The sequence below is a fragment of the Triticum dicoccoides genome, chromosome 2A, assembly GCF_002162155.2.
Source record: "Triticum dicoccoides isolate Atlit2015 ecotype Zavitan chromosome 2A, WEW_v2.0, whole genome shotgun sequence".
Taxonomy (NCBI): domain Eukaryota; kingdom Viridiplantae; phylum Streptophyta; class Magnoliopsida; order Poales; family Poaceae; genus Triticum; species Triticum dicoccoides.
This window is the reverse complement of record NC_041382.1, coordinates 165,004,902-165,015,274: the sequence shown is the minus strand read 5'-3', so window position 1 is coordinate 165,015,274 and position 10,373 is coordinate 165,004,902.

Below are 10,373 nucleotides of genomic sequence, written 5' to 3'. Positions count from 1 at the left end.
GTGATCAAGGGGAAAAAACAACGTGGCACTCCCAGGAAAATATACCCAAGTGCCTGTCACCGCAAAGTCCTGCCACTGGTCGTCTCAACCGATCACTTTCAACCATCGCGATTACTCAGCAAGTATCCGACGCGCAGGATGGGCTGCCCTGGTATTAGACCCAGTAATTGGTGGATATCACATCACACGAGTCTTGATGGACGGTGGCAACAATCTAAACCTAATATATCAGGATACAATCCGCGGGATGGGGTTAGACCCAACAAAAATTCACCATAGCAATAATACCTTTAAAGGAGTAACGCCAGGCCCAGGGGCTCGTTGTATGGGCTCCCTCCTACTACAAGTTATATTCGGCTCCCCCGATAACTTCCGTCGCGAGCATTTAACCTTCCACATCGCTCCGTTCCAAAGTGGCTATCAAGCACTGCTCGGACGTGAAGCTTTCGCTCGCTTTAATGCAATACCACACTACGCCTCCCTCACACTCAAGATGCCCAGTCCACGTGGCATCATTTTAGTGAATGGAAATATCAAGCGATCTCTGCGCGCCGAAGAGAGTGCGACTGCCTTGGCAGCCGCACACTAAAGGCGCCCGGACCAGCGAAAGCATCCAATAGGTCGTCAAGACCTCAGACACAACTAATCAAGTCCGGTGCCGCTATTTATACCGAACAAATGGTCACACCCCTATTTGTCAATACAAGGGGCTCAACGCGCGCAGACAAGTGGCAACTTCTTCTCATCTTGAATTATACATGGTTTCTTTAAAAACTATCTTTTTGCACGGCAACTTTTTCACCTAAATTTCTCTCTTTTACAGACGACCATCGTGCTACACCCGTCCAGGATACGGCACAACGGAGACACAGGCGCAGACGTGCAGCAGGGACCCGCTCCAAGGATTCTTTTTAGATTAAGACCCTGCGTAAACCTTTTTTACTGTCTCTTGTTGATACATATCCACCGTTGAGAAGGATGCTGACGTCTTGGCATGTGGCCACGCCAGAACAATGCACGTACCTGGACACAAGGGGCTTCTTACAAAGGCCATTATTTAGGCCCGGTTTATACCACAAAGATAGAATACCTTAGGGAGTGTTCGGCGTCGCGAGTTTGGCCCTATATGCATCAGCTCCGAATCATTGTCTTTGGTCAAATGTTGGGTTTGCCTGGCTCCTGTGTTTTGGTGCCTTACGTTCTGCTTTACCGGCTAAGGTAGCACCAGGAGAACTACTGTGATTGTGCCCTGGTTCATCCGGACGAGCACCTCAGTAGAGAAAGCCGAAAACTGACTGTCATGATATAGCGTGAGACTGGTCAACCACTCGATGACCTGTTGGAATGCTAGAATTTCTCCGCCTTAACGAAGGGCCGTTTTCCGGCCAGGCATGTATGCCCCTGGGATCAGGTGAGTGCGGAGCCACCAGGGGCTATCTAGTAGCCCCACTGTCAAACTCCTATGGCTAAGTGAAAGTGCTAAAGCATTATAGTCCAGTTGCCTCGCTCACTCCGCTATCACCTCCTTAATAGGACCAAGACGCAGGTTAAGTGTGAACGCGTGTTTTTTGCGAGCACCTCCGCATTATATGCGTGGGGGTTGAAGCCGACGGCTGCAGTCTTTCAGGTTATACACATGTATACATAAACGGCCGCCCAGGAGGCATCATATTACTTTTAGGCAAAAGTATAAAAATAGCCTTATAAAAATTTATAAAAGCATTTCGCTTACAATGAGATTACATATCACTCAAACATAATATTTTTTGAGCACTGGTTCTCTATCAAACGAGCACCCTCAAGAACTTCTTCAAAGTAGTGCTCAGCAGCCATTCGGCCTATGGCCGAATCCCGCGCTGCAACAGTGGTAGCATCCATCTCCGCCCAGTATGCTTTAACACGGGCAAAGGCCATCCGTGAGCCCTCTATGCACGCCGACCTCTTCATCGCATTAATGCGCGGCACCACGTCAAGGAACTGCTGCACCAAGCTGAAATAGCTATTCGGTTTTGGCCTTTCCGGCCATAGCTGATCCACAACAGACCTCATGGCGAGTCCGGACAACCTATTCAGTTCGGCCCATTCGGCAAATTGGCTAGTCAATGAAGGCGGACGCTCAGGAGAATGGAATTGTGTCCAAAACAGCTGGTCCACTTTATGGTCCGTCTGACCTTGGAAGTACTTGGCCGCATCGGCAGCGCTCGCCGCCAAATCCATATACACATCCTCCGAACTCCACAGCCGATCCAGAGGGGCATACTGTGGATCTCCGAACTTCCTCCGCAACATAAAGGATTTCCCAGCTACAATATCCCCGGCTTCCCGCAGCTCCTCCTTCTTCGCCCTCATAGCAGAGCGGATGTCTTTTCTCGTCGCAGCAGCCTTCTCAAGGTCTGATGCCTTTGCTAGGTTTTCCTTTTCAAGAACCTGGCAACGGTCGGTGATGGCTTTTAATTCTATGACCATCTTGGCCATCTTATCTCGGCTCTCGCCATGCGCGGCCTTCACGGCTTTCAACTCTTCGGCCGCCTTCAAAGCAGCCGCATTACCAAACCTCGCTTGTTCCTTGGCTCGGGCAAGTTCTGCCCGCAAGGCTTCAACAGTGGCAGCTCCATCTGCAGTCAAAACATATTAAAGATGCTGGCATCATGCTTCTCTTACTATGTGGCGTTTACCAGATAATGACACTTACCTGTGCCTCGTCAAGCCTTTTATTAACAAGCTCGATGTCAGCGTCTGCCGCATCCAACTGCCGTTTTAAATGGGCAAACTCGCTAGTCCGGCTAGCCACTGGAGCTTCCATCACCTGCACATAGAGGCAGTATAGTTATTACCTGGGAATATGATCCTCTGTTCGTCGTTGTTTCCGACGACAACCAGAGTCTCAGGGGCTACTATCTACACAGGGCACACCTAGCATGTGCAGGACTATCATACATTATTTTACGTACCTCAAAGCCTGTCAGTAGACTCATAAAAGCTTCATGCAATCCGCTTTCGGCGGATGATATTCTCTCCATCACCGTATTCATCAGCATACGGTGTTCATCTGAGATGGCCGCTCGCCCCACCAACTCCCTCAGAACATCCGATCGCACACCAGACGGTGCCGGACTCTTTTGTCTGCTCTCTTCGGGAGCCGGACACTAGGAGCTCCGGGATTATCTTCTAGCCTCACCGGACTCGGAGAGGCCCTCCGCGACGACACTTCGGGGTCGCCCGCTTGCCGAGCGGAGGAGTTCGGAGGAGGCGTTTTGCTCTCCATCATCTCTGGAAGAAGATCCCCCGAAGACGAGCTCATTCGAGAGGGGATAAGGCCCGAACTGCAAAGATATATGCGGTGATTATTTTCTCAGAAGAAAAAGATGGCATACCTATACTATTAAAGTATTTCGGGTCACTTACGACTCGCTGGAGAATTGATCCCCCCCGCGGACTTTGTGCGGCAAAAGCACCCCCCAAGGTAGGACCCTCTGTGGGAGACTTCTTCTCCCATTTGGAAGCTTCGGATTTCGAATTCCCGGGCGCAGTCCTTTTCCTCCTCCGGTCGTCTTCCTTCATGGATACACTCCCTCCCTCGGTTAGAATGGGCGGCGTTGGGGGCCTGCGTCTGCCCGTATTATCCTCCCCAGTATCTTCCTTCAAGGGCTCCAGGCAAGGTGCGACCTGGAGCATCTTTTCCTATACCGGATTATCCAAACCCTCAGGGAGGGGGGCCGAACACCGAATCAACTTCGCCTTTGTTAGCCAGTCCTGGTCAAAAATCAAACTCTCATAAATAACTTCGTAACAAATGAGAGATAGTATGTTCGGCCGGAAGATTCCTTACCTGTTCAGCGGCGCGGTTACTGCTCAGGCCCACGTCCTCGGTGATTTCCGGACACTCTACATGAGGTACGAAGAATGACTTGTACATCTCCTCATGCGTTAGGCTGAGGAAATTTTGAATGACACGCGGTCCCTCGGGATTGAACTCCCACAAGCGAAGGGCCGACGTTTGCAAGGCTGGACTTGATGAACCAGCATAACTTGTATTACCGCAACCAAACTAAAATCTCCATTGAAGAGATTTCAAATGCGGATTTGCAGTATAGGCATGTCCTTGGCTGGACCCTAGCTCAGACCTTTGCTGATCCATGACATCAGTTGTGGTGGAGGGCCCGAGCGGAAAACAGGGGCAGCCGCCCACTTGGCACTTCTAGGAGCCATGATGTAGAACCACTCATGTTGCCACAATTCAGACACCTCTGGAATGGAACCTTTGGGCCATGGAGCTCCCGTCATCTTGCATATTGAGGCACCTCCGCACACTGCATGTTGCCCCTCGATCATCTCCGACTTACTTCAAAGGTCTTGAGCCATAGGCCAAAGTGAGGGGTAACCCGGAGGAAGGCCTCACACACGACAATAAATGTCGTGATATGAAGAAAGGAGTCCGGAGCTAGATCATGGAAATCAAGCCCGTAATAAAACATCAAACCCCTAACGAAAGGATCCAGAGCAAGGCGTCGACCTCGGAGGAAGTGGGAGACAAACACGACGTTCTCGTTGGGTTCGGGGGAGGGGACGGCCTGGCCTCGGGCAGGCAGCCGATGCAAAACCTCGGCGGTCAGATATCTGGCCTCCCTCAACTTTTTGATGTCTTCTTCCATGACGGAGGAAGGCATCCATCGGCCTTGAAGGCTAGATCCGGACATGATTGAAGGTTCGGAGCACCTGACCTGAACTTTGGGTGTTTGAGCTTGAGGTGGGGGAAGGATTCCATTGAGCACGAAGGGAAAAAAATAAAAGCCTTGTCCCTTTTTAAAGAGGGTGAATATCAAGCGTCCTCTCCGTGGCCGTTTGGACTTGCCTATAGTCTAGGAGTCCTAGAAGCGGTTGGGTTACCCACACCCGTATTGATGAGAATCCCGGAATAAGGGGACACGATCTCTGCTTTAAAAAGACGTGCCAAGGAAACCGCCTCGCATGACACGCTGAGGTGGGATAATCAAATGATTTGAATAAAGGCTTGGTCGTGGTGTTGTCATGCTACGGAATACGTCAGCAGATTAGATTGGTGTGAACATTATTCTCTCTATGGCAATATGTGGAAATTTATTTTGCAGAGTTGGACACTATTCTTTGTGTTCGAAATCTTCTATGAAGTACTTGGAGGAGGAACCCGCCTTGCAATGTCGAAGACAAACTGTGCGCCAAACTCGTCGTCATTGAAGCCTGGTTCAGGGGCTACTGAGGGAGTCCTGGATAAGGGGGTGTCCAGATGGCCGGACTATACCTTCAGCCGGACTCCTGGACTATGAAGATACAAGATTGAAGACTTCGTCCCGTGTCCGGGAGGGACTTTCCTTGGCGTGGAAGGCAAGCCTGGCGATACGGATATGTGGATCTCCTACGATTGTAACCGACTTTGTGTAACCCTAACCCTCTCTGTTGTCTATATAAACCGGAGGGTTTTAGTCCGTAGGACAACATATAGAACAACAATCATACGATAGGCTAGCTTCTAGGGTTTAGCCTCTCCGATCTGGTTTGTTTTGAGAGTTTTCATTGAGAGTTCTGGTTGTTTCGCCGATCCACCAAAATCCTTCCTGATGACGACACAATGGAAACCTCTAAAGGTTGTTTTGCCGATCTGGTTTGCCAGACATGTCTGAATCATGCGCTGATATGTTGCGCCGGCGTTTTTGAGCCCGAAGGGCATTGTGTTGAAGCAGAATGGGCCGTATGGTGTGATAAATGCCGTTGCAGCTTGGTCTAATTCTGCCATCTTGATTTGATGGTAGCCAGAATATGCATCGAGGAAACACAACGAATCATGTGCTGCGGTAGCGTCGATAATTTGATCGATGCGGGGAAGGGGGAAGGGATCCTTTGGGCAAGCCTTGTTAAGGTCTTTAAAATCAACGCACAGGCGCCAAGATTTGTCCTTCTTTGGTACCATCACCAGGTTTGCTAGCTAGTCCGGATGTTTTATATCTCTGATGAATCCGGCCTCGAATAGCTTTGCTAGCTCCTCTCCCATGGCCTGTCTCTTGGGTTTGGAAAAACGCCGAAGAGCTTGTTTGACAGGTTTGAATCCTTTTAGGATATTTAAGCTGTGCTCGGCCAGCCTGCGTGGGATTCCTGGCATGTCTGAAGGGTGCCAGGCAAAAATGTCCCAGTTCTCTCGTAGGAACTCTCGCAGTGCGGCGTCTACATCAGGGTTTAACTATGCCCCGATGGAAGTTGTTTTATTGGGGTCCGTTGGATGGACCTGGAACTTGACTATTTCGTCCGCCGGTTTAAAGGAGGTGGACTTGGATCTTTTGTCGAGTACCACATCGTCCCTATTCACCGTGGAGCGCAGCGCAGTCAGTTCCTCAGCCGCTAGGGCTTCGGATAGTTCCTCGAGGGCCAGTGCGTCTAATGTCGGTGTCAAAACCAATGAAAGCCAGAACAAGTCACCATGGAGCGCAGCGCAGTCAGTTAGACACAGAGGAACTCTCAGTGAAAGCACCAATGTCGGTGTCAAAACCGGCGGATCTCGAGTAGGGGGTCCCGAACTGTGCGTCTAGGCCGGATGGTAATAGGAGGCAAGGGACACGAAGTTTTACCCAGGTTTGGGCCCTCTTGATGGAGGTAAAACCCTACGTCCTGCTTGATTAATATTGATGATATGGGTAGTACAAGAGTAGATCCACCACGAGATCGGAGAGGCTAAACCCTAGAAGCCAGCCTATGGTATGATTGTTGTTATGTATGTTGTTCTACGGACTAAAACCCTCTGGTTTATATAGACACCGGAGAGGGTTAGGGTTACACAAAGTCGGTTACAATGGTAGGATATCTACATATCCGTATCGCCAAGCTTGCCTTCCACGCCAAGGAAGGTCCCTTCCGGACACGGGACGGAGTCTTCAATCTTGTATCTTCATAGTCCAGGACTCTGGCTGAAGGTATAGTCCGGCCATCCGGACACCCCCTAATCCAGGACTCCCTCAGGTCTCTTCCAGGGATCGAGAAGTTTGCAATTGTTCGGATGAAAAATAACCGGTTTGGAAGGATTCACATCAACTACAAGTTCATCAGTCAAAGATCAAATAAGTTTTTAAGCGATGGATTAGACAAAATTGAGATCAAGAGGAGTTAGGGTTGCAGTTTTAGCCTGCCGCTGTCCTACGATTTTCTTGGTTGTCGTCAAGTCGCGAAGATCGAATAACGTACTGCAGTTATATGTTTCAAAGAGACCTTATGTTGCTATGTCTTTTGACCGGGTCAAAAAGAAATAAAAAAGAAGAAGAAAAGGAAAGGAGAGTATGAGTAAGGACTCGGACAGGACTCCACCGGCCATGACCCGGATTCGCCTTCACCGAGCCGACCCGGATTCGCTAACGCCGGGTCCGCCTTCGCCGGGTCACCATCGTGACTCGCCCGGTCGGGCCTTCTCACCAGCAGTTGCATTGACCGTTGAGCCACCTCTGCGTCAAGCTGTCCTGATAAATTGCCATAGACCAACGAGCCTCCGTTTCCCGTTCTACGGCGAGTCGCGCTCTGCCGCACTGAGCTGGTTTTTCGCCGCCGCCGCAATAGGCCGCCTCATGCGCTGCGGCCCTGTTGCCTCCGGGACAGTCCTCAAGCCGCTAGGGCCTCCTCTGTTGCACCCAAAAGGTGTTCGACCGGGCCGCCGGCATCTCATCTGGCCATTACCACCAGCTCCTTCTCAACCCGCCTCCTCGTGTCGGATCCCCGTCTCGCTGACGAACTGCCAGCTGCCTCCATTGGACTCAATGAAGACGCCACTGTGGTCTCGAGCCGCCCTAGCCACTCCGAGCCACGGTCTCCCATCGCCTTGCTGTGTTTTTTCCTTGAGCCGCCGCACTCTGCCGGCCAAGCCGTCATTACCGCTTTGCCTCTGCGCCAAGGCTCCTGCAGTGATGCCACGGACTCGGACGCAATTGACGACCCGAAAGCAAATACAACATCAACTCGGATTCACAGTTGTGGACCTCCTCCGCCACGGCCCCGTCCTCGCCATGATGAGCTCTCCTCCGGCCGCCCACGCGCCACGCCAACTCGCTCCGAGTCGCCACTGGCCGGCGGGTCGCCTGACTCTCACTCCGCCTACAAGCCACTGCTGCACTCAACCCGTTTCATGCCGTGGTCACGCCTTTGCCCGCATGACTCTGCCTCGGCCACTATGGTCTCGCCTCACGGGCGCCTCTCTTCCGCACTAAACCGGCCAGAGTTCCACCTGTGTTTCCTCTCGCCCCCTCAGAAGGCCGCCCCGTGCATCCGGTTTGTGTCCGCCGGGCCACCGCCCGTGAGCCGCCGCTTTCGTCCACCTTGGAACTGCTGGCCCCGAGCCGCCGCTTCCACCGGATTCTGCTAAACCCGCCGCACTGCGAGTCGCCGCCATAGTCATGGCCGGTGTGCATAACTCCGCCCGGAGCCGGGTTACCTCCGCTATTGCAAATCGCCGAACGCCTCGAGCCTCCTCTGCTGCTTCTCGCGAGCGAGCTACAGCACGCTGAGCCACCCGAGTCCGAGCGCGCCAAGCTTGCCGTCGTGTCTCAACCTCGCGTTGTCCCCAGGCCGCGGTGGTGATGAAGGTAAGTCGCCGCCGCAGCCCTGCCTTGTTGTTCCGCTTTGCCAGAGCGGCCTCGTCTCAGGCCTCAAACCGCCGAGCCGTCATGCCCTGCCGGGTTGTCGCTGAGCCTGACTAGTCGCCTGCCACTACCATGCCTCCCGCCGGTTCATTGCATAGCCGGCTGCTGCTGTACCTCTACCGGGTTGAACCACTGCGCGTTCTGACCATGCAAGTCACTTGTGCTACGTTCACCTTTACCGAGTCGAGCCGCCGAATCCGCTGCTTGCCTCTGTAAGTGTATCTAGTGCCACCCCTAGTTGGTTTTGGAGTATTGACGACAAACCTGGTTGAGGGACTAATGTGTTTGTGAGAATTGCAGGATAACACAGGTAGTAGTCCCTCATTGATTCGGGTTTCCTACCGGAGATGACCCCTAAAAATGTATGAAGACATTGAAGACAAAGGTGGTATGTGAAGATATTCACATTGAAGACTATGACAAGAGAAGACATCGCGTGAAGACTATGGAGCGCGAAGACTTAGTTATTTCGTTGTTTCCTTTTCTTCTTTGTTGAGTCATAGGAACCACCGTACTATTAAGTGGGGTCCCAGTGAACAAAGTCAGAGTGACTGAAGTGATGCTTAACCAAAATCCTATGTCTTCGAGCAAAGACAATGAGAGCAAATCTTATCTAGAGCTGGATGAGTCAGCTTTACTTGTAGCCCAAGTAAAGTTGCCGCGTGTGTTCAAAATCCGACCGTTGGAACACGTGTCAGTTCCTTAGTGACCCAGGGTCATTTCGGACAAATCAGGTCGGGTTGCCTAGTGGCTATAAATAGCCCACCCCCTACACCATAAATTGGTTGGCTGCTCAGAGTTAGTGCACGGCTTTTGTCGTTTGAGAGCATCCCACCTCGAAGCCTTTGAGAGAGAAATCCTTGCGAGGACAAAGCCCTAAACACCCAGAGCCAAAGAGTGTTAGGCATCACTGAAGTCTTCCTGTCTGTGTGATCTAAAGACTTGTTACACTTGAGGACTGTGAATCCTCCAGCCGGTTAGGCGTTGTGTTCTGAGCATCCAAGAGTCATTGTGGATCGCCGGTGAACAAAGTCTGTGAAGGTTTGGAAGTCTACCTTGAAGACTTACCAGAGTGATTGGGCGAGGACTGGGTGTCCTTAGCTCAAGGGGAATAAGGTGAAGACACAGTCTTCTGAGTTAAATCTCAGCCTCCCTAACCAGACGTATAGTTGTCACAACAACTAGAACTGGTCCAACAAATCATTGTCTTCAACGAGCAACTGGTTCTATCCTTCCCATCTCTTTATTTACAGTTGGTCCTTGTGAAGTCATTGCCTGTTTGCATTATCTATTTGTCTTCAGTGTGTGACTGCTTGTTCTGATTGGCTTCATATTGTCTTCCATCCTGATCCATACTGCCTAGCTGCTATTAGTCTTTGTGCTTTCACTTCATTGAATACTTGACTATGGCTTGCCCAGTGTAGTCTACCTTCCGCTGCATGTTAATAGGTTCATTTCTATCGATTGTCTTCGAAACTTCGATGTTTTGAAGACTTTCATAAAAATCGCCTATTCACCCCCCTCTAGTCAATAACTAGAACTTTCAATTGGTATTAGAGCAAGGTACTCCCTTGTTCTGTGTGATTCAGTTTAACCACCTGGAGTTTTAGCTATGTCGACTGCAGGGATAATCAAAGTCTCTGCTGCGTGCCCCGTCTTCGATGGAACTGAATATCCCTACTGGAAGAATAAGATGCGCATGCATATTGAAGCCATTGATGTCGA